The sequence below is a fragment of the Carassius auratus genome, chromosome 17 (genome assembly GCF_003368295.1).
Source record: "Carassius auratus strain Wakin chromosome 17, ASM336829v1, whole genome shotgun sequence".
Lineage (NCBI taxonomy): Eukaryota > Metazoa > Chordata > Actinopteri > Cypriniformes > Cyprinidae > Carassius > Carassius auratus.
The window spans coordinates 26,697,970-26,720,814 of record NC_039259.1 but is presented as its reverse complement, the minus strand read 5'-3'; the positions used below and the strand labels follow the sequence as shown (position 1 = coordinate 26,720,814).

General features: G+C 34.9%; 1 pseudogene; it reads left to right on the top strand.

Moving 5' to 3' along the window:
- Positions 1-1,356: 1,356 nt before the first annotated feature.
- LOC113117809 (dnaJ homolog subfamily C member 17-like) overlaps positions 1,357-22,845 on the top strand; it is a 48,211-nt pseudogene continuing 26,722 nt past the window's right edge.

The following is a 22,845-nucleotide window of genomic DNA, read 5'->3' as shown; positions in this document are numbered from 1 at the left end:
TGCATCTGCGAATGTGCAGGAGTATGTAAAACTACTAGACTTTTTAAATCAACAGTTCAACCAAAAAAAAAATTAAATGTGCTAAAAATGTGTTCCCCCTCAGGCCTTCCTGAGTTTGTTTCCATCAGTTTGGAGAAATGTAGCATCGCATCAGTGTCTCATCAATGGATGCTCTGCAGTGAATGGGTTTGGAACTCTCATTTGACGACACTTCCATTGATGAGACACCAAAGCAATGCTACATTTTCTCCAAATCAGCATTGTTGATACATGAGATTCTGCACGTCATGCATGTTTGAGAGATTCAGTGAGGATAAACTGAATTAGTGTCACTCACAGCTGAAACATGCGTGATCGAAAAAGAGAAGGGAATGATTCAAATGAATATACAAATAAAATAATCTAATGATTATGAATCAAGTTAGGTTTTATTTGCATAATGCAAGATCATATTGGCATGTTTTAGCAGTTTGGATAGATAATTCTGTCATAAAAAGTGTTCATCCTCCATGCAACAGTGTGTTATAGAAATATAAACATGCTAAATTAATACACAGACTTTTAACAATAGGATTTTTAATGTTTTTAATCACCAAGCCTGCATTATTTGATCCAAAGTACACCAAGAAGAGTAGAAAATAAGAAATATTTATTTATTATTTTAATAATAAAAAAGAAACATGATAAATTGTTCCTTGAGTAGCAAATCAGCATATTAGAATGCTCTACTGTAAGTGAAAATTTTCAATATAATATTATGTAAAAATATTTCACAATATTACCGCTGTTACTGATTAATTTTGGATCAAATTTAATGCAGGCTTGGTGAGCAGAAGAGTATTCTTTAAAAAAAATTATCTTACTGTTCAAAAACTTCTGATTCGGTAGTTTACATGTAAAATCATAAAAAATGTGTCACTTGAAATAAAATAAACATTAACTGAAATAAAAATAAAATAAAAATAAAAAACTTTTCAGTTTCAGTTTTTCAAGCAACGTTTCTCATTTATATTTAGTTTAACTTGATGTGTAAAAATAGCAAAAATAAAAATAAAGTAAGAATTGAAAACAATAATATAAAAACAAAATGAAAAATAAATGTGTTAATAAATAAAATAAAAAAATAAAAATTTTTTCAAGCAACATTTATCTTTTTAATTTAGTTTTACTTTAAAAATAACTTTAAAAAATAATAAAATAAGATAAAATAGGCATTGAAACCCAAATAAAAACTGGTTATGATTATTATGACAAGGCTAAAACAACGCTTGATGTGATTTGTTGATAATGAAGGCGCGTTTCCTCCTCCAGGCCCTGAGGGGCGCTGCACTCCTTCTGCCATCACATGTCAACACACTCCAAATCGCGCAGAAGAACTCTTCAAACCGCTGCTGAGGAAACCACGAATATTATTTTCACACGTTTCTTGTTTTATTGCTTGTTTTATTTACTGAAATTGAATCATGGCGTCAACAAAAGAGCTCCTAGAGATGGATCTTTACGCTTTATTGGGATAGAATCGAGCGCGACAGAGAAACAGGTGCGTGGTCTGTGAGCTGTTTGTGTCAGTCATACAGATATTATAATCATCTGTTAAAGTATACACAATACTATAAAATACGAGTGTAACGGTGTTGTTTAATCACTCGTGGAGGTTAAAGAGGGAATGTTTGGTGCTCGGATTATGAGTAGAAAGAAACTGAAGTGTTTAGGTGTCAGAAACATGAGCAAAATACTGATTTATTAGTGTGTTTACTTTAGGTTATGGTTCATATTTAATTGAATCCTCTACCAGAGGCTTTGTAATGACATACGTCTGTGTTTATTAATGTTTTAAAGATGGTTTAGACATAAAGACACTCATATTGGTTTCTGTAAGTAAACACAGATATTAAAGACAGCTGGTTAATAAATAATATTGTTTGGACGAGACTGAAGTTATTTATGAGTGTAAATGTTTGAGGAATACGTTTTGTCACTTACATTATAGTACAGTATAGTAGAGTATAGTAGAGTATAGTAGAGTATAGTAGTGATGAGGCAGTTTGTGGCCAGTAGGTGGCGCTGTCTGTCCTGTCCAGAGCAGATTTGTTGTTACTGAAGAAATGTCCAGATCAGAATTTCACCCTAAAAATCATAAAACCAATATAATGTTTTAAGGAGTATATATAATTAATATCGGTACTTTAAATGTATATTATATAATATTATTAAGAATATGATTGTATATTAATTATTTTTTAAATTGTGCATTTATTATTTTCACAATATAATTTATCATATTAAATGTATTGAATTTTCTGTATTATAGTTATTTAATTTTTAATATCATTTAAATTATTATTATTTAAAAGTATTTAATATTATGAATTATATTATAACTATATATATATATATATATATATATATATAATATATATATCATACTTGAAATATATTGTAAATTAAGTGTGTTAATAATGTATAAATATTAAATTTATTCGTGCATATAATATGTTTACTGTATTATGTGTTCATGATAAATATTGAGAATATTGTGCATTCTGTACATTGTGATATAAATACACACTGAACACAGGAATTAGCTAAATGTTACATATGTACAATAGATATTAATTAAAAAATATTAAAAATAAAATAATAGCATATATACACACAGTATATATATACTTTATACTATACTTTATGAGTCTTTGAATCATTGATTCATTTGAACGGCTGATTCATTAAGAAAATAACAGTTCTGCTGTGGCTTTAAAGCTTATATTCTTATTGGCAAAACTACTAAAATATAACTCAATATTAACTTCTTATTTACTGAACACTGAGCACCAAACCTCCAGCTGTGGCTTTGAATAGATGCTAATGAATAAAAGTAAATCTCATGTTTAAAAACCCTCCAGTTCAATCCTGATGAAGAGTTTATTAGGTTAGAGACACGAATGGCGTTCACCCAGCAGCCGTCTGACTTCTGTCCAGCGCACGCATCAGACGTCTGGAACGTCACGCATCTTTAATATCTTCAGTTCATGCAACTTCTGTAGCCATGTTCAGCTGTTTAATCAAACTGTGGACTGTGACTCGAGACGACATGTGAACCGGAGATAGATCTGAGTCTGGATGAAGTCTAAGAAGGGTGTTTGAGCTGCAGGAAACTCATCATGTCAAGCCTGAACAGCACTTTTTAAGTTTTCAAGTTTATTGAAAGTTTATTTATTGAAAGTATAATTAGCTTTTTTGAGAGTAATATTGGATGCATCAGGCGTATCTCATAATTATGAGATAAAAGGCCATAATTATTATGAGATAAAAATAAAAATAATGAGGAAAAAAGTAAAAGATGTGACATAGAAAGTCGTTAACTTATGACTTTAAAATTTACAGGATTTTTTTTTTTTAATGAAATAGTTTATTGAAAGTTTGTGTATATTTATAAAGGTTTGCTTTTTTTGAGAGTGATATTTGATGCATCAGGCTTTCATTGCTTTATGAGATAAAAAGTTACAATTATTATGAGATAAAAATAAAAATGATGAGGAAAAAAGTAAAAGATATGAGATATAAAGTCAAAAAAACAAAAAACGAAAACAAAATAAAAAGTATTTTATGGAATTAAAAACTTTTAAAAAAAAAAAGTTATCCTGTGTTTTTAATGCGTGTCATAGTCTGATATTGTTAAAATATGGAGGAAAAACAGCTCAATTATATTTATATTTTCTGAAGACACAAATTGAGAAAACATGCAATTTTGTGCAAAATGCAATATTTATATAACATTCTGATGCTTATCAAATAATTTTTAAACTTTATTCTTTTAAACTTAACAAACTTATTTATGTTCTGTATTTAACTTTAACTAAATTAAATAAAATGCATTTTATTCTTGTAAATTAATTTAAATGTTTATTAATTCCAACATGCATCTTTTAAAGATCATAAATTATTAATGGTTGTGAATTATATGATCACAAACAAATGAAGGTCATATTTGCCTGTAAACTGAACTCTGAATGGAAATAATTGGCTGTGATTTCTAAGGAAAGTGTTTTCATGAGTTAGCTTCATGATGAGTGTAAGAGCAGCTGGACAGATGTGAGGATCAGCCGATGTGGATGTGTTGGTCTCTGTCAGCTGATAGACAGCGTCTGATGAGAAACACACCAAGAGACGCACGGTTCACATTCCCAGAGGCTCATGGGAGTTCAGAGACGTGTGCACGGAGCCGGTCTATTGTTATAACACATCTCTGAAGCTTCAGGACTTCCAGGAAAGAGTCTGGAGTTATGGCCAGTGTTTTGCATATAATGGGTTTTCTGTGAAATATGTGCATTCAGCCGAAACGAGGGAGAAATGTGATGAATGCAGAGAACGGCGGGTGATTCTTCTCTGTCCTCTTCTGCAGATCAAGAAAGCGTACCGACAGAGAGCTCTGTCCTGTCATCCTGATAAAAACCCTGACAATCCCAAAGCTGGTGAGACACACACACACACACACACACACACGAGACACAGACCTGACCCAGAGAAATCATCAATACAACATGATAGAAGATAGAAATCATTTCATATTCAATTCAGTCCTAAATGTCTTTCTTTCTTTCTTTCTCTTTCTTTCAATCAATCTTTCTTTCCTTCTTTTTCACTCTTTCCTTCTTTCAGAATGTTATTTGTTTTTCCGTTTTATTTCTGTTTATTCCCACATTTTTTTGTATTTAAACCTTATTTTTGATATTTATATTTATTACAAACTTTTATTCTTTCCGCTTGTTTTCTGTTTATTTTTAACAATTTTATTTTTAAAAAATGTTTTATTCTTTTTTATTTATTTATCTAAACTTTAGTTTTTTTCCTGTATTTATTTTTGTACATTTTTAATTATTTCCTTTATTTTTGTATTTTAACTGTATTTTATTATTTTAAACCACTTGTTTTCTATTTATTTTTAACAATTTTATTTTTTAAAAATGTTTTATTCTTTTTTTATTTATTTATCTAAACTTTAGTTTTTTTTCCTGTATTTATTTTTGTACATTTTTAATTATTTCCTTCATTTTTTGTATTTTAACTGTATTTTTATTATTTTAAACCACTTGTTTTCTGTTTATTTTTAATTTAATTTTATTCTTTTAAACATTTTATTCTTTTATTTATTTATATATAATCTTTCTTTCTTTCTTATTTATTTTTGTAACTTTTTAATTCTTTCCTTCATGTTTTGTATTTTAACTTTATTTTTATTCTTTCCACTTGTTTAATGTTTATTTGTAACTTTATTTGTTTATATGTTTTATTTATTTATTTATTTAAACTTTTGTTCTTTCCTGTATTTATTCCGTTTTATTTTTGTAACATTTTTATTATTTCCTTCATTTTTTTATATTTTAACTGTATTTTATTCTTTCAAACCTTTAAAAACGGTTTATTCTTTCCACTTGTTTTAATTTTAACTTGATTTTATTCTTTTAAATTTTTTTTTCTTTCTTTCTTTTTTCTTTCTTTCTTTTTTTCTAAATGTTTTTTGTTGTTTCGTTTATTTATTTATTCCCACATGTATGTTTCCATATTTAAATACATATTTAATATATATATATTTATATATATAATTTTTTTTATTTTTTTTATTATAATTTGTTTGTATTTATTCTTACATTTCTGTCTCTTGTATGATAATTAGGTGGTCTGGACTGACTTGCCATTGACTTGTTGACTGGACACATATATGCTTTATTTTTCCCCTTATCTATATATCTCTAAAGGAATGTTTCTAATATAAATCTGGTTAATTCCCTGTCTCTGTCTGATCCTCTCACATCAGGGAGCTTCAGTGTCGTAGTTTAATGAGTGTCTGTGATGTCACATGATTTCTGAATCCGTTGTTTAGCCGGTTCAGCTGATGTTTGTCCTTGTTCGGACAGAGCATAAACTCCTGTTTTCCAGCATCTGAGCCTTTGAGAGAAGCCCTGCAGTAAATCATTAAAACAGGGCACTAAATTAGGGTTATGAGAGCGAGGGCGAGTCTCACGCAAGCCTGTCAAGAACACGACGAGATCATATTTCACTTCCAGATCACAACTAATTATAGTTTGCAAAGGACTGTTTTCACGACAATTAAGTGCTTTTAACTCCACCGAATTCTCTTCATATTCAAATTCTCATTTTTAATTACTACATACGTAAGTTTTGATTATTTATAATTCGAGTTAGTATTTTAAGTTCTGCTTTTTTTAAAAAAAATATTTTTTTTAAGTATTTATTTATTTCATATAATTTGTATTGTTTTTATTATATATTATGATTATTACTTTTATTATAATATTATATTTAATAAAAATATAAATAGTGCTTGTTTTAATAAAAAATATATTATAATAAAAAATTAATAATCTGTATTTATTATTCCTGGTATTTAAACTGCTGCCTTGTTTGAATAAAAACAATATTTTTTTATAAAATACTAAAATGCTTGTTTGTACTAAATTATGTAGAAATATATTGTTGTTTTTATTTTTAAGAAAATTATTCTAAATATATTATTACAATTATGATATTATTTTACATTTAATAAAATATAAATAGTATTTATTTTAATAAAAAAAGTATATTATTATAAAAATGCTAATAATTTGTATTTGTTAATCCTGGTATTTTAAATGCTGCCTTGTTTGAATTAAAACTATTTTTTATAAAATACTTAAATCTTTTAATGCATTAAATTATACAGAAATATCATTGTTGTATTTTCATTGAAAATTATTATAAATATATTATCACAATTATCATATTCTATATTTAATGAATTAGAAATAGTACTTATTTTTTATTTAAAAAATACTTATTACACAAATGTGAATCTAATGTGGATCACTATAAACTATAAATATAAACTGTATCCATGCATTACTGTAAAAGGGAAAAGTAGCTTAATTGTTGTGAAAATAATGTTGCAATTGCATGAACACATTAACCTTTTTTTTATGTGTTTGCAAAATATAATCCTACAAAATGTTTCAGTTGATTTTGGAGGGACATTATTTTCATGAGAGTTCAAGCTCAAAGTTAACCGCATCAAGCCACTGTAGATCAGATACGGTTAAAATCATGGCTCAAACCCAAGACAAGCACAACTGAGACCAAACATTCGGAGCAGATCGAGGCAGCATGACATAAGACGAGACGTAACGAAAGCATGTGGCTTCTCTTAGACCCCCCGTGACTCAGAACATGTGCATAATCAGAGCTGGGAAAATCACTCAGTGTCAGGAGAAATGCAGCGTGGACGAAGATGGCGTGTTCGAGGGCCGTGTTTTCCTCCCTGCGGTCTCCCGAGGCCTTCAACAATTCCTGATTAAGTCAAAACGGGGAAACGAGGCATAATGGGTTATGGTGCAGGTTTGCTTTCTCAGAAACCATGGGATATTGAGAGTATGACCATATGGCCGCTCACGCGAGAGCACAGGGGTCAGGCAGAGGTCACGCTTCACTGGCGGCAGTTTGGAATAATTCAGAGTTTTAAATGCTTTTGAAACAAGGGTTTTATGCTCAGCAGGACTGCGTTTATTTGATGAAAAGTGTAGTAAAAATAGTGAAAATGTTTTATAATTTAAAAAAGCTGTTTTCTATGTGAATGCGTGTTAAAATATAATTTATTTCTGTGATGCTCCGCTGTATTTTCAGCATCATTCCTCCAGTCTTCAGTGTGACATGATCTTCAGAAATCATTCTAAGATTAAAAAATCATTATAACAGTCCACTTAATTTGTCTCTTCATGCAAGAAATTATAGTTTAGAAAAACGTAAATGCACAAATAAATAGAAAATATATTAATAATAATATTATTAAATTAAGAAGTAGCCTGAAATATCCACAAATTTTATAATATTATTATTATATAGTGTTTTTTAAAATAAAAATATATTAAAGTCACGGTAAATAATTACAAAAAAATTATAATATGCCCAATGCATTACAATAAAGGAGATAAGGTGCTTGAATATATATTTTTTTATATTTTTAACAATACCTTTCTCTTCATCTGTGAATCCTGAAAAATACAATGCAGTAAATCATGATATTATTATGATTTCTGAAGATCATGTGACACTGAAGACTGGAGGAATGATGCTGGAAATACAGCGGAGCATCACAGAAATAAATTACACTTTAACACAGATTCACACAGAAAACAGATGATTTAAAACCTAATATTATTTCACTATTTTAGATCCAATAAGCAGTGTGGTTGAGCAGAAGAGGCTTGGTTCAGACGCGTGTTGACCTGGTTTGCGTGCGCTCTGTTAATGGAGCAGGTATCTCAGTAACCGGAGCCGAGGGCTGCCGGGGGTCTCTGGGGGGGGGGAAGCGGAGCTCGCAGACGCTTGTTAGCGCAGAGCAGAACCAGTCGTGCCCTCAGAGTCATTAGGGGTCCGGCGGCCCCTCGTACGCTTCGGCAGGGACCCGCGTTTACACGCAGCGGGGTGTCATTAACAGGAACAGCTTTCGTGAGAGCGCCAGCACCCCGCTGTAATGAAGGAAACATGTTCGTTAGCAGGACTCACACTCAACTATATATATACATTATATCCTGGATCACGAACCAGTACATTTCGGTAAATTGAGATGTTTGCGTGATCTGAAAGCTGAAGAAATCATCTCTCCATTGATGTGTGGTTTGTTATGTACACGTATGTTTCATATTATAATAATAATACAAAAATAAGTACACCACACTGTGTTTTAATAGTGAATGTGTATCTTAATTATTAATATTTTTATGTATATATTTACTTAATTATTTTGGTGGGAAGGGATAATATGGGATGAAATTTTGCAATTAAAACAACAAATAAATAAATATTTCTATGTTAATTGATCATTATTCAAAAGTTTATGCATGTTTCGATTCATTATTTTGGGAGGAAGTGATAGCTGTTATGAATTAATTTTATTATTTGATAAAGATTAAAACAACACACAAGTGATTAAAAACAGTTTGATGTACTGTGTATGAATCTGTAAATAATGTATTGTTTTTATTGTCATGTGCATTTTAGTTATTTATTTTGGCGAAAAATGGTAACGTGGTGTAAAAATGTTTTGCAGTTATATTTTTTAGAAAAAAAATTATGAAATAGGCAAGTGTTTAAAGTTGTTGAAATAGGCGTTGATATGCAATAACTGTTGAGTTTCAATAAATGCACTGAAGAGGAAATGTTAATAAAGCAGTAAAACATGATCTAATGCTTTTAAAGAAATGATCAGGTCTAGTTTCCTAAGCTTGCATTGTTTCCTCAGGGATGTTTGAACACATGTGCGTTCTGATACCAGTGTTTCAGACTGGTGTGAATGTGATTGAGTCGTTTCTTCTTCTCTGCAGCGGAGCTCTTTCATCAGCTGTCTCAGGCTCTGGAGGTTCTGACCGACGCCGCTGCCAAAGTGAGGAGCATCTTTTGTTTTTCGTTTTTTTTTTCAGTACATTTCAGTATTTTTTTAAAAAAAGTCAATTTTCCACCTGATACATTTTTTATAAGATTCTGGAAAAATTATATTCGTAATACAGATGAATGACTTTTCTAGGTCTATAAATCTTAGTTTTAAACACCTCTAAATAATCCACGTTTTCCAGGCATATCCAGAAAAACTGGTTCTTTAGAGAATTGTAATGAGAAATGTCTGATCTGATGTTTAAATGAAATCATCTTGAGGTCCTCTCACACTGAATTGTGACCCAGGAGCACAAAACCACTCATAAGGGTCGAAATTTTGGATTTATGCATGATCTGATATCTGAATAAATCATCTCTCATTGATGTGTGGTTTGTTCGGAGGACAATATTTGTCTGAGATGCAACTACCGTATTTTTCGGACTATAAGTCGCACCTGAGTATAAGTCGCATCAGTCCAAAAATACGTCATGATGAGGAAAAAAACATTTATTCAGAACCAAGAACCAAGAGAAAACATTACCGTCTCCAGCCGCCAGAGGGCGCTCTATGTGTTCAGTGTAGACTACAGGAGAACTGAGCAGCATAGAGCGCCCTCTCGTGGCTGGAGACGGTAATGTTTTCACTTGGTTCATGTCAAATTAATTTTGATAAATAAGTCGCACCTGACTATAAGTCGCAGCACCAGCCAAACTATGAAAAAAAGTGTGACTTATAGTCTGGAAAATACGGGTATTTGAAAATCTGGAATCTGAGGGAGCAGAAAAATCTAAATATTGCGAAAATCATCTTTAAAGTTGTTCAGATGAAGTTCTTAGCAATGCATATTACTAATCAAACATTAAGTTCTGATATATTTACAGTAGGAGATTTACTAAATATCTTCATGAACATGATCTTTACTTAATATCCTAATGATTTTTGTCATAAAAGAGAAATTTATAATTGTGACTTATACAGTGTATTGTTGTCTATTTCTATAAATATACCCCAGAGACTTGAAACTGCTTCTGTGCTGCAGGACACTGATAGAAATACTGTTCATTTGATCATTTGCACATTTGTTTCTCTTTCCTCCAGGCTGCTTACGATAAGATCCGTGCCGCTAAGAAACAAGCGGAGGAGAGAAACAGAAAGCTAGACGACAAGAGGAAGAAGATTAAACTCGGTCAGCTACTCTTCATCAAATACTCTCACTTCTGCTCCGTTATCACGGGAACACATCGATTGTGTGCAGGCATGTTTCTGCCAAGAGACGAGAAAAAAAACAATTCCTAGAAAAAAAGTCTGAAAAGCAAGATATAATCTCATTCAGTGCGATTCTTGAGTTTGTCTAACTTTTTTTTTCCCATCATTGAATAAAAAATAAAAAAGATGATTGCAACTTTATATCTCATACATTTTGCAGTTGCTTTTTTTATTACACGGCAGAACGGTTTAACAAAAAAAAAAAAAAACTATTGTGAAATGCAAACTTTTTGCAAGGAAAAAAATTCAGGATTGCGATTTAAAAAGTCAAAGTTGCATTTTTAAATGTTTATTTCTTGGCAGAAACAAGCTGCTTTATGATTGTCTGTGTAATGCATGTGACATAATTGTTGTATTTTTTGTGTAGATTTGGAGGCGCGTGAGCGACAGGCAGATAATGTGAAAGCAGACGAGGTTCAAATCACCCGCACATTAGAAGAAGAGGTCAGAGCTTCGTGTGTGTGTGTGTGTGTGTGTGTGTCCACTAAACGCTTGTGATGTTATTAAAAGAACAGTTCACCCAAAAATGAAGATATGCAGAAAATGTGCTCCCCCTCAGATCATCTGAGATCAGGAGGAGTTTGTTTTCTTCTTCAGGTTTGTAGAAATGTAGCACTGCATCAGTGTCTCATCAATGGATGCTCTGCAGTGAATGGGTGCCGTCAGAATGAGAGTCTGATAAAAAACATCACAATAATCCACAGCACTCCAGTCCATCAGTGAACATCTGGAGAAGACAGATGTGAAAAAGTGAAAAAGTGCTGTTTAAATCTGTTTAAACGCTGCTTGATCTGTGCAGATTTCTCTCCTGATTCAGACCAGAACACTTTTTCACTGGAGGAAGAGTTATTATGGATTATAGACTCTATGTGTTTGAGTTAAAATCATCTTAATGCTGGATGTGTTTCAGGTTTTGTCTTCTCCAGATGTTCACTGATGGACTGGAGTGCTGTGGATTATTGTGATGTTTTTATCAGACTCTCATTCTGACGGCACCCATTCACTGCAGAGCATCCATTGATGAGACACTGATGCAGTGCTACATTTCTACAAACCTGATGAAGACACAAACTCATCCTGATCTTGGGTGGCACTGAGAGCGAGCACATTTTCAACAAATGTTAATTCGTGGATGAGCTATTCCTTTAACACACATACGTTTCTGTCTGTCTACTGTCTTGATTCTGTCTGCTCTTCTCTCCCGTGCTGCAGTAATGCCTCGTTTGAGTCAGTAGGTGTCAGTGTTTGTCGTGTGGAGTCTGAGTGACTGTGGGTTACTGCGGGTCACGCCGGCTGAAGTACACAGAGTATTGTTTTGCTTATGAATATAATAATTCTGGGAATGCGTGTGGTTGTGTGTTTCTGTGTTGTAGATCGCCCGTCTGAGGGAGGAAGGATCACGAGAACTACAGGAGCAACAGAGACTCATACGAGAGCAGATCCAGAGAGAGAGAGGCATTTACACAGGCACAGGTGCCTAAACACACTCTCACACACATTTACATTGATGCATCTGGCTCATGCATTTAGCCAAAGCACTTGCACATTGCCATGAAAGCATATATGTGTTATTGTTATAAACTGGTTTAGTATGGTTCATGCATGCAACGCCGGGGTCATGGGTTTGATTTTTAGGAAATGCATGATTATATGCATTATGCCTTAAATGCACTGGAAGAGACTTTAGATAAAAGCATCTGGCAAGTGCATTAAAATATACAGATGTCAAATGTAATGTTTATGTACAGTGCATTTATTTTACATTTGAGCGTCTAAATGAGGACATACCATCCTTATTTCTTGCTATTAAACTAAAATGTGATATTAGATAAATAAAGCCACATAGATATTTATAGAAATATTTCACCTAAATATAAACATGTTTTTGTCATATACTCTCCTTCACGTTGTTCCAAACTATTAATCAAAATTTATAGTGCAATAATAGTTTATCATTTGAAAATGAATAAATTAAGGCAGCCATAAATAGTAGTATTATAATTTTACAGTTGTACTTTAGATTAAAATTATATTATTGTAAATTATATGATTATCGTATTATTTACAGTGAAATATTACACTGAGATTATTTCTTATGTTATTTAATATTTAATTTAATAAAAATATTTTTTGTATTTATTTTATTTCATTTTTGTAATAATAAAATGTGAATATATTAATATGACTAAATTATTATAATTATTTAATTATTATTATTTATTACATGTATTATTAATTAATAATAATAATAATAATAATAATAATAATTGTTATTATTATTATTATTATTATTATTATTATACAGTCAAATTTTTCAGCCCTACAAACAAACAGAGCATTTTAAATCACACTCACAATTGTTATCTGAGGCCAAATATTGCAGCCCTATTTTATACTTATATGAGTTTCTTCTATTGAACACAAAAGAAGATATTTTTTATAAGTTTTGAGAATCAAACAATAATAGACTACATTGGACAAAAAAAAAAAAAAGATGTTTGAAACATGTTTTGCAGGAAACACTACGTAACACAGTTCGGGAATGACATGAGAGTGAGTAAAAAAATGACAGAATGATGATTTCTGTGTGACCTGTCCCTTTAAGACCTAAAATACAAACCTGGAGTTACACAATCTTTTTTTTATTTATCGTTTCCTCATTAGTCCAAGAATCATGTTTATGTGCCTTTAATTCTTTCATTTGCCCAGTAATTTGTTTTATTGTGATTATTGTGTTGTTTTCTGGAACGTACAGCGCTCACAGCATCAGAAACAGCTGCAGCGTTTGCTTTATTACCAATGCAGGGATAATAAAGAAATAATATTGTCCTTGTTACTGTAAATACTGATTTTACCACACGCAACACACAGCTGTTCATTACTCAGTTAATTTCATAATAATTGATTATTATATTTAGTAAATAGGTAAATTCAGCCATTTACTTATTAATTTATGTGTTAGATTAAAAATATTGTACACACACACTGATGCTGATGGGCAAATCTCCATAGAAGAAAACATAGGAGTGATGGACAGAGAGAGTGATGGACAGAGAGAGTGATGGACAGAGAGAGTGATGTACAGAGAGAGTGATGGGCAGAGAGAGTGATGTGCAGAGAGAGTGATGTACAGAGCTGAGTGATGGGCCGAGAGAGTGATGGGCCGAGAGAGTGATGGACAGAGAGAGTGAAGGACCGAGAGAGTGAAGGACCGAGAGAGTGAAGGACCGAGAGAGTGATGGACCGAGAGAGGGATTGACAGAGAGAGTGAAGGACAGAGAGAGTGAAGGACCGAGAGAGGGATTGACAGAGAGAGTGAAGGACAGAGAGAGTGATGGACCGAGAGAGGGATTGACAGAGAGAGTGAAGGACAGAGAGAGTGAAGGACCGAGAGAGTGAAGGACCGAGAGAGTGATGGACCGAGAGAGGGATGGACAGAGAGAGTGATGGGCCGAGAGAGTGATGGGCCGAGAGAGTGATGGGCCGAGAGAGGGATGGACAGAGAGAGGGATGGACCGAGAGAGTGATGGACCGAGAGAGTGATGGACCGAGAGAGGGATGGACCGAGAGAGGGATGGACCGAGAGAGTGATGGGCCGAGAGAGTGATGGACCGAGAGAGGGATGGACCGAGAGAGTGATGGACCGAGAGAGTGATGGGCCGAGAGAGGGATGGACAGAGAGAGTGAAGGACAGAGAGAGTGAAGGACAGAGAGAGTGAAGGACCGAGAGAGTGAAGGACCGAGAGAGTGAAGGACAGAGAGAGGGATTGACAGAGAGAGTGATGGGCCGAGAGAGTGATGGGCCGAGAGAGTGATGGAACTAAAAGTGATGGGCCGGGAGAGTGATGGGCCGGGAGAGTGATGGGCCGAGAGAGTGAAGGACAGAGAGAGTGAAGGACAGAGAGAGTGAAGGACAGAGAGAGGGATTGACAGAGAGAGGGATTGACAGAGAGAGGGATTGACCGAGTGAGTGATGGACCGAGAGAGTGATGGACAGAGAGAGTGATGGACAGAGAGAGTGATGGACCGAGAGAGTGATGGACCGAGAGAGTGATGGACCGAGAGAGGGATGGACCGAGAGAGGGATGGACCGAGAGAGTGATGGGCCGAGAGAGTGATGGACCGAGAGAGGGATGGACCGAGAGAGTGATGGACCGAGAGAGTGATGGGCCGAGAGAGGGATGGACAGAGAGAGTGAAGGACCGAGAGAGTGAAGGACAGAGAGAGTGAAGGACCGAGAGAGTGAAGGACCGAGAGAGTGAAGGACAGAGAGAGGGATTGACAGAGAGAGTGATGGGCCGAGAGAGTGATGGGCCGAGAGAGTGATGGAACTAAAAGTGATGGGCCGGGAGAGTGATGGGCCGGGAGAGTGATGGGCCGAGAGAGTGAAGGACAGAGAGAGTGAAGGACAGAGAGAGTGAAGGACAGAGAGAGGGATTGACAGAGAGAGGGATTGACAGAGAGAGGGATTGACCGAGTGAGTGATGGGCCGAGAGAGTGATGGACAGAGAGAGTGATGGACAGAGAGAGTGGAGGACAGAGAGAGTGATGAGTGAAGGACAGAGAGAGTGATGGGCCGAGAGACTGATGGGCCGAGAGAGTGATGGGCCGAGAGAGTGAAGGACAGAGAGAGTGATGGGCCGAGAGAGGGATTGTCCGAGAGAGTGATGGACCGAGAGAGTGAAGGACAGAGAGAGTGATGGACAGAGAGAGTGATGGACCGAGAGAGTGATGGGCCGAGAGAGGGATGGGCAGAGAGAGAGATGGGCAGAGAGAGTGATGGACCGAGAGAGTGATGGGCCGAGAGAGTGATGGACAGAGAGAGTGATGGGCCGAGAGAGTGATGGACAGAGAGAGTGATGGACCGAGAGAGTGATGGACAGAGAGAGTGATGGACCGAGTGAGTGATGGGCCAAGAGAGTGATGGAAAGAGAGAGTGATGGGCCGAGAGAGTGATGGGCCGAGAGAGTGATGGGCCGAGAGAGTGATGGGCCGAGAGAGTGATGGGCCGAGAGAGTGATGGGCCGAGAGAGTGATGGGCCGAGAGAGTGATGGACAGAGAGAGTGATGGACAGAGAGAGTGATGGACAGAGAGAGTGATGGACCGAGAGAGTGGAGGACAGAGAGAATGATGAGTGAAAGACAGAGAGAGTGATGGGCTGAGAGAGTGATGGGCCGAGAGAGTGATGGACAGAGAGAGTGATGGGCCGAGAGAGTGATGAGCCGAGAGAGTGATGGACAGAGAGAGTGATGGACAGAGAGAGTGATGGACCGAGACAGTGGAGGACAGAGAGAATGATGAGTGAAAGACAGAGAGAGTGATGGGCCGAGAGAGTGATGGACAGAGAGAGTGATGAACCGAGAGAGTGAAGGACAGAGAGAGTGATGGGCCGAGAGAGTGATGGGCCGAGAGAGTGATGGGCCGAGAGAGTGATGGACAGAGAGAGTGATGGACCGAGACAGTGGAGGACAGAGAGAATGATGAGTGAAAGACAGAGAGAGTGATGGGCCGAGAGAGTGATGGACAGAGAGAGTGATGAACCGAGAGAGTGAAGGGCCGAGAGAGTGATGGACCGAGAGAGTGATGGGCCGAGAGAGTGATGGGCCGAGAGAGTGAAGGACCGAGAGAGTGAAGGACCGAGAGAGTGATGGGCCGAGGGAGTGATGGGCCGAGAGAGTGATGTCTGGAGGCTGGCTCTGATGTGAATGTGATGTTTGTGTCTGATTGATTGAGATCAGGGCGCTCTGTGATACCTGAGCTGATATCAAACTCATATTTGCTCTGATTTCTCTCGACAGATTCTTCAGCAGCACATCAGGGTGACAGCAATGTGACTCCTAAATTAAAGGTACATGCATGCATGTAAAAAATAAAAATAAAAATGAATATAAAAAATATATGCATGGAAGCTAATATAATTTTATTTATGTGCATAGTAGTGAATAGTAGAATAGAAAAAAATTGATGAATAATAAAAAATACGTATGTATGAAAGTTTATAGCTAAATTGGAAACAAATACACACACACACACACACACACACACACACTTTCTGAATGGACTTTAAAACACATTTGTCTTGACTTTCTCAAAGGAGTCTGATTTAACGAGTAAACAAAATTGGATCGGTGTGAGTTTTGAGAAACTCCTGAGAAATAAAACTAATACTTAATACGAGGCATAAGCCGACACTTTTTGAGAGAATCTTACACAAAATAATAGATAAATAAAAATGTATATTGATGTGCATACTAAATAATATGCTGTGATATAATATAATGTACATTATTTATTGTTTACATTAATATTCATATTTGTTACCAAAACATAAAAAAAGAACCAAGTCATTAAAATAAACAAACATGAATGTTATGTAGATAATATTATATATTGCATGTATTATTTACATTAATATACATATTTATTGCCCAAATGAAAACAAATAATCTAAAGAAATATAAATTATATTTCTTTCTTTCTCTAGATAGCTGTAATTAAGACAAAATGGTATATGCCAGTGTTATTTTAGTTTTATTGACATAGTATTATATAGTTTTATTTTTCTATTTCTATTTATTGTAGTTTATTTTATTAATTTTGTTGTGTTTGTCTTTTTTAACAGTAAATATGATTAAAACCATTAAAATATAATATTTTTATCTTGAAATAAAATGAATAAAATCTATATAGACATATTTATTTATTTATTTATATAATTATTTTAGTCATATAAAATTGAATGGTATTTATTTAAGATTAGTACAATTATTCGTAGATTGCTATCATAAATCTAACAAACACAAATAAATGAAATAAACTTAAAATGAAAAGAGAGAATTTAACGAAACAGAATTAATCCCCTTCTGACCACAAGGACTTTACTCAGCATCTTCAAAAAAATGCTAAACATTTACCCCACCATCTCGTAAACATCTATTTTATTTTATTTGTTCAGAGTAATCTGTACGACGTTATTTAATATGCAGCCACCTTCTCCAATTCTTCGGATACACTACAGTGATTTCTACATTACTGTATGACAACCGAAGGAGAACATGTCATAATCTTCATGAAAATGATCACAGCAGACCCATGTCATCTTTAATACCGAAGCTGATTCTCTCTTTCTTTTTCCCGTCCTCAGCTGAAGTGGAAGTGTAAAAAAGACGACGCTAGCAACGCGGGCTATTCTCACGAATGCCTTCAAAGCCTCTTCCAAAAGGTGAGTCTGCTCCGGTTTGACCTCGTGTGTGAATGAGCAGTTCGCTGCGGTTAACGAGGTCTGCATGACATCAGCCGTTAAGCGCTTTTATTCCCCTCGTGTGTGAGCTCCATTAAGTTTTGTAGCAGCGCAGAACGCTGAAGGCTACGCAGAGCACATGCCACCGCTACAGACACGTTTAGAGCCGTCTGGGGACTCTGGAAATGTGCTCTTCACATGCAACTAATGACGTCTGATTCAGTTACACACTTCTTCACGCTTTCGTCTTCCCGGCTTCCGGATTGACAACAGAACAAGAATGAGTCTTTCGTTACAAATCAGAAATTATTAAAATGCTGGAACTGTCGGTGCTTTACTCTACGAAGAATGAAGTGTTTGGGTGTGTTCTTCTGCTCATCAAGGCCGCATTTATTCGATCAAAAATACAGAAAAAATACAGTAATCTTGCAAAATGTTATTATGATTTAAAAAAGTGGTTTCTGTTTTAATATTCTTTAAAATGTAATTTATTTCTGTGATGCAAAGCTGAATTTCATAAAATATAAAGTGTCACATGATCCTTCGGAAAACATTTTAATATGCTGATTTATTATTAGAGTTATCAACAGATAAATGTTTTTTGGGAAACTGATACTTTTTTCAGAATTCTTTGATGAATGAAATAATTTATTCACAATATAAATATGTTCTAACAATTTAAATCTGTAATATCACTTCTTAACAATTTAACACATTTTAATAAAATTTTAATAAAAAAAAAAAAAAAAGAATATAAATGTACGGACCCCAAACGTTTGAACGAGATTGTATATTGTATATGAAATATTTATATTTTAAATAAATGCTCTTGTTTTTAACTTTTTATTCATTAAAAAATCCTGTAAAAATTATCACAGGTTCTAAAAAAAAAAAAAAAAAAAGAAGCTTAATATAAATATAAATGTACGTATTTTCAAAATATTTACTCTATGTGTGTATATTTATACATGCATAATAAATCCAAATAAAAATAAAAAAGGATTTGCCAGAGCGTATTGAGAGTATCATCTGGTCTGAGTGGCTATAAAAGTTAGAAAACAAGTAAAATGTTATTTCTTTGTTGATTATATTAGAACAACTTGGAAAACAGACTAAACAGAAGATGTAAGAAGCATTATTAGAGAAAAGGGCATACTGATATATAACAGGTGAACTAACTTTACCCTGCACTGACTTCATTTCTGATATTTGTGAAAAGGCTAATGGGCTCGAGCATCAGTGTAGAGAGAAGACTGCTGAAATGATGTAAGACTGTGTTTTGGGCGTGGGTCGAGGTCTTGGGAACTTCTGGAAACGTCTGGATGGATGAAATCGGCTTCCTTCGGGACGCGCTGCTTTGTCACTGTTGGCAGGTTTTCTCCGTTTCTGAAAGTCTGATGCATTCTGCTTTTCCCAGACAGCCGTGAAACTGATTGCAGAGATTCTCGGAAACATCTCACGCTTTCTTAAAATTTACTGGAACGTGGAGAGCGAATCTCAGGAAAGCTGTGAAGAACAGGCCCGGGTCGAGTTTGAACTCTAAACAGAAAAACGAAATAAGAGAAAGAAATAACTAATTATGTTTTTTGTGTAAAAAATAAATAAAAAGAACAAAAGAAAATATTTTTTTTGTAAAGTAAGATACATTTTTAGACTTTTTTTGACATGAAAAGTGACAATAAATGCTTGAAAATATTAGAAAAAAAGGCATTTTATTGCATGAGATAAATTGCCATGAAATTTTGACAAAGTAATACATATAAAAATAAAAATAAATAAATAATAATATTTTGTCTTGTTCTATTTCAAAATAAAAATCTAAATAAATAAATAAAAATCATGTTTTCTTTAAAAATAAAGCTAATTCTTAGGATTTGTTTTTGCATGAGCTAAATGGTCAAATGTGACTAATTAAACCTAATAAAAAACTTTATTTAGCAGAAAACAGTAATTTCCTATTTTGATATAGTGGTTAAATATTTTGTGGTCATATTTAATAATAAAAAAAAGAGACAGAAATAAGAAATGATGTTTCCTGTCAAATAAATATTTTTTTTAAACTTCTTCTTTTTTTTTTTGGTATTTATTGCATTAGTTTACTGTCATGAAAATGTGACCATAAAATACAATTTTACAAAAAGGTGTCCAAAAATAGAAAACATTTTTTTTTTAAACTTTTTTGGTTAGTTATCTGTGGTTAAATTTTGTGGTCGTATTTTTTAACAAGTTTTTAAGCAAAAAAGTCTATTTTAAGTCATTTTAAAATAATTTATTGCATGAGCTTAACTGTCCTGAAAATATAACAATACAATACGTGCTGAAAAAGTCCTAAAATATAATTTATAATATAATATAAATTTTTCTTTTCTTTTCTTTTCATTCTTGTCTTGTGTTTTCTTTCAGACATGTTTATATTTTATGGTCATATTTAACCACAAAAACAGAAAGATAAACAAAAAATTCCATTAAAAATAAAGTTGATTTTAAGACCTTGAAAAGCAGATTTTTTTTTAGAGTTTATATAGAGTTTTTTTTTTTTTTCTCATTACATTTTGTGGTTATATTTAACAACAACAACAAAAAAATCCATAAAATTTTAATCTTTTGTAAGGCCTTTTCTCAGAATTTATGGTATTTTCATGACAATTAAGCATATTTCCTTCTGATTGTCACGACTATAATATGACAAATGAATTATTATTCTAAACTGAAAAGTACACACCGCTGTAGTTTTTATTGTACTGCTTTAAATTGATGCTGATTTAAATAAAACAGTCTTTTATTATTGTAAAGTAAGACATCCAGACATTTCACCTTTGGGAGTTAAAGGTGCATTATTGTCATAACAATACAAAGAAATCCTAACACTCTTTATATTTTCTTTTAAATGTTGAGGTGAAATGGCAGTGTTTTCATAGCATTCACTCTCAGACTGTCACTGTAATGATGTTTGAACAGTGTTTAGTCTGGACGTCCTCCTTTCCGAGGGTCAAAGGTCAAATACCGACTCCAAATTCACTCCCAGAATTCCTGATTGTTTTTCGTGGAGAGGAGTGGATGGATTTCTCATGCTCCGAACAGAAATAGAGGCCGTCCTGCTGATTTATGACAGACGTTTATAAGCATACAAGACTTGGCAAGAAATGGTTTTACTCTAAAAATAGTCAAATTAAATCTGATTCTTCAGGGTCACCGTCCTTCTCACGGTTTTATGTTCTGCTTCCCTCGTTCCTGGCCACACAAAATCCAAAGCAGAGTTTTTTGCCCATTTCTGCAGCGCTCCTGGTTGAGTTTTAATGATGTTTGTGTTGCAGTATGGAGACGTCTTGAACGTTCTGATATCCAGGAAGAAGAAAGGCAGTGCTGTGGTTGAGTTTGCTTCAGCAAAAGCAGCTGTGAGGATTTCTCCAAATACACAACAAAACAAAACACTTCTTCTGTTTTATTTTCTGCATCATTTTCCAAATATTTCAGTCTCATATTGAGAAGAATCTCATTAAGACATATTAGAGGGTCATATAACAGCCCAAAATCAAAGACTGGTAATTCATATAAAATTATTTATTGTTTTCTGGAAAAATAGAGAGAGTGTGTGTGTGTGTGTGTGTGTGTGTTTGTGTTTGTGTGAGAGAGTGTGTGTGTGTGTGTGTGAGAGTGTGTGTGTTTGAGAGTGTGAGTGAGAGAGTGTGAGTGTGAGAGAGTTCGTGAGAGAGTGTGAGTGTGAGAGAGTGTGAGAGAATCTGTGTGAGAGTGTGAGTGAGTGTGTGTGAGTGTGAGAGAGTGTGAGTGTGTGTGAGAGTGTGTGTGAGAGTATGAGAGAGTGTGTGTGTGTGTGTGAGGGGGTGTGAGTGTGAGAGAGTGTGTGAGTGTGTGAGTGTGTGTGTGTGTGAGAGAGTGTGAGAGAGTGTGAGAGTGTGAGAGAGTGTGAGAGTGTGTGAGAGAGTGTGAGTATGAGATCGAGTGTGAGTGTGTGTGTGAGAGAGTGTGAGAGAGTGTGAGAGAATCTGTGTGAGAGTGTGAGTGAGTGTGTGTGAGTGTGAGAGAGTGTGAGTGTGTGTGAGAGTGTGTGTGAGAGTATGAGAGAGTGTGTGTGTGTGTGTGAGGGGGTGTGAGTGTGAGAGAGTGTGTGAGTGTGTGAGTGTGTGTGTGTGTGAGAGAGTGTGAGAGAGTGTGAGAGTGTGAGAGAGTGTGAGAGTGTGTGAGAGAGTGTGAGTATGAGATCGAGTGTGAGTGTGTGTGTGAGAGAGTGTGAGAGAGTGTGAGAGAATCTGTGTGAGAGTGTGAGTGAGTGTGTGTGAGTGTGAGAGAGTGTGAGTGTGTGTGAGAGTGTGTGTGAGAGTATGAGAGAGTGTGTGTGTGTGTGTGTGAGAGTGTGAGGGGGTGTGAGTGTGAGAGAGTGTGTGAGTGTGTGTGTGTGTGTGTGTGAGAGAGAGTGTGAGAGAGTGTGAGAGTGTGAGTATGAGAACGAGTGTGAGTGTGTGTGTGAGAGAGTGTGAGAGAGTGTGAGAGTGTGTGTGAGTGTGAAAGAGTGTGTGAGAGAGTGTGTGAGTGTGTTTGTGTGTGAGAGTGTGTGTAAGAGTGTGTGTGAGAGTATGAGAGTGTGTGTGTGTGTGAGAGAGTGTGTGAGATAGTGTGAGTGTGTGACAGAGTGTGAGAGTGTGTGAGTGTGTGTGAGAGTGTGTGTGTGAGTATGAGTGTGTGTGAGAGAGTGTGTGAGTGTGTGAGATAGTGTGAGAGCGAGTGAAAGAGTGTGTGAGTGTGTGTATGTGTAAGAGAGTGTGAGAGAGAGGGTGTGAGCGAGTGTGAGAGTGTGTGACAGAGTGTGTGTGTGTGTGTGTGTGTGTGTGTGTGTGTGACAAAGGTATTACATGGAGAGGGTTCTTATGAGCACATAACCCATGTCCCCATTTTTCA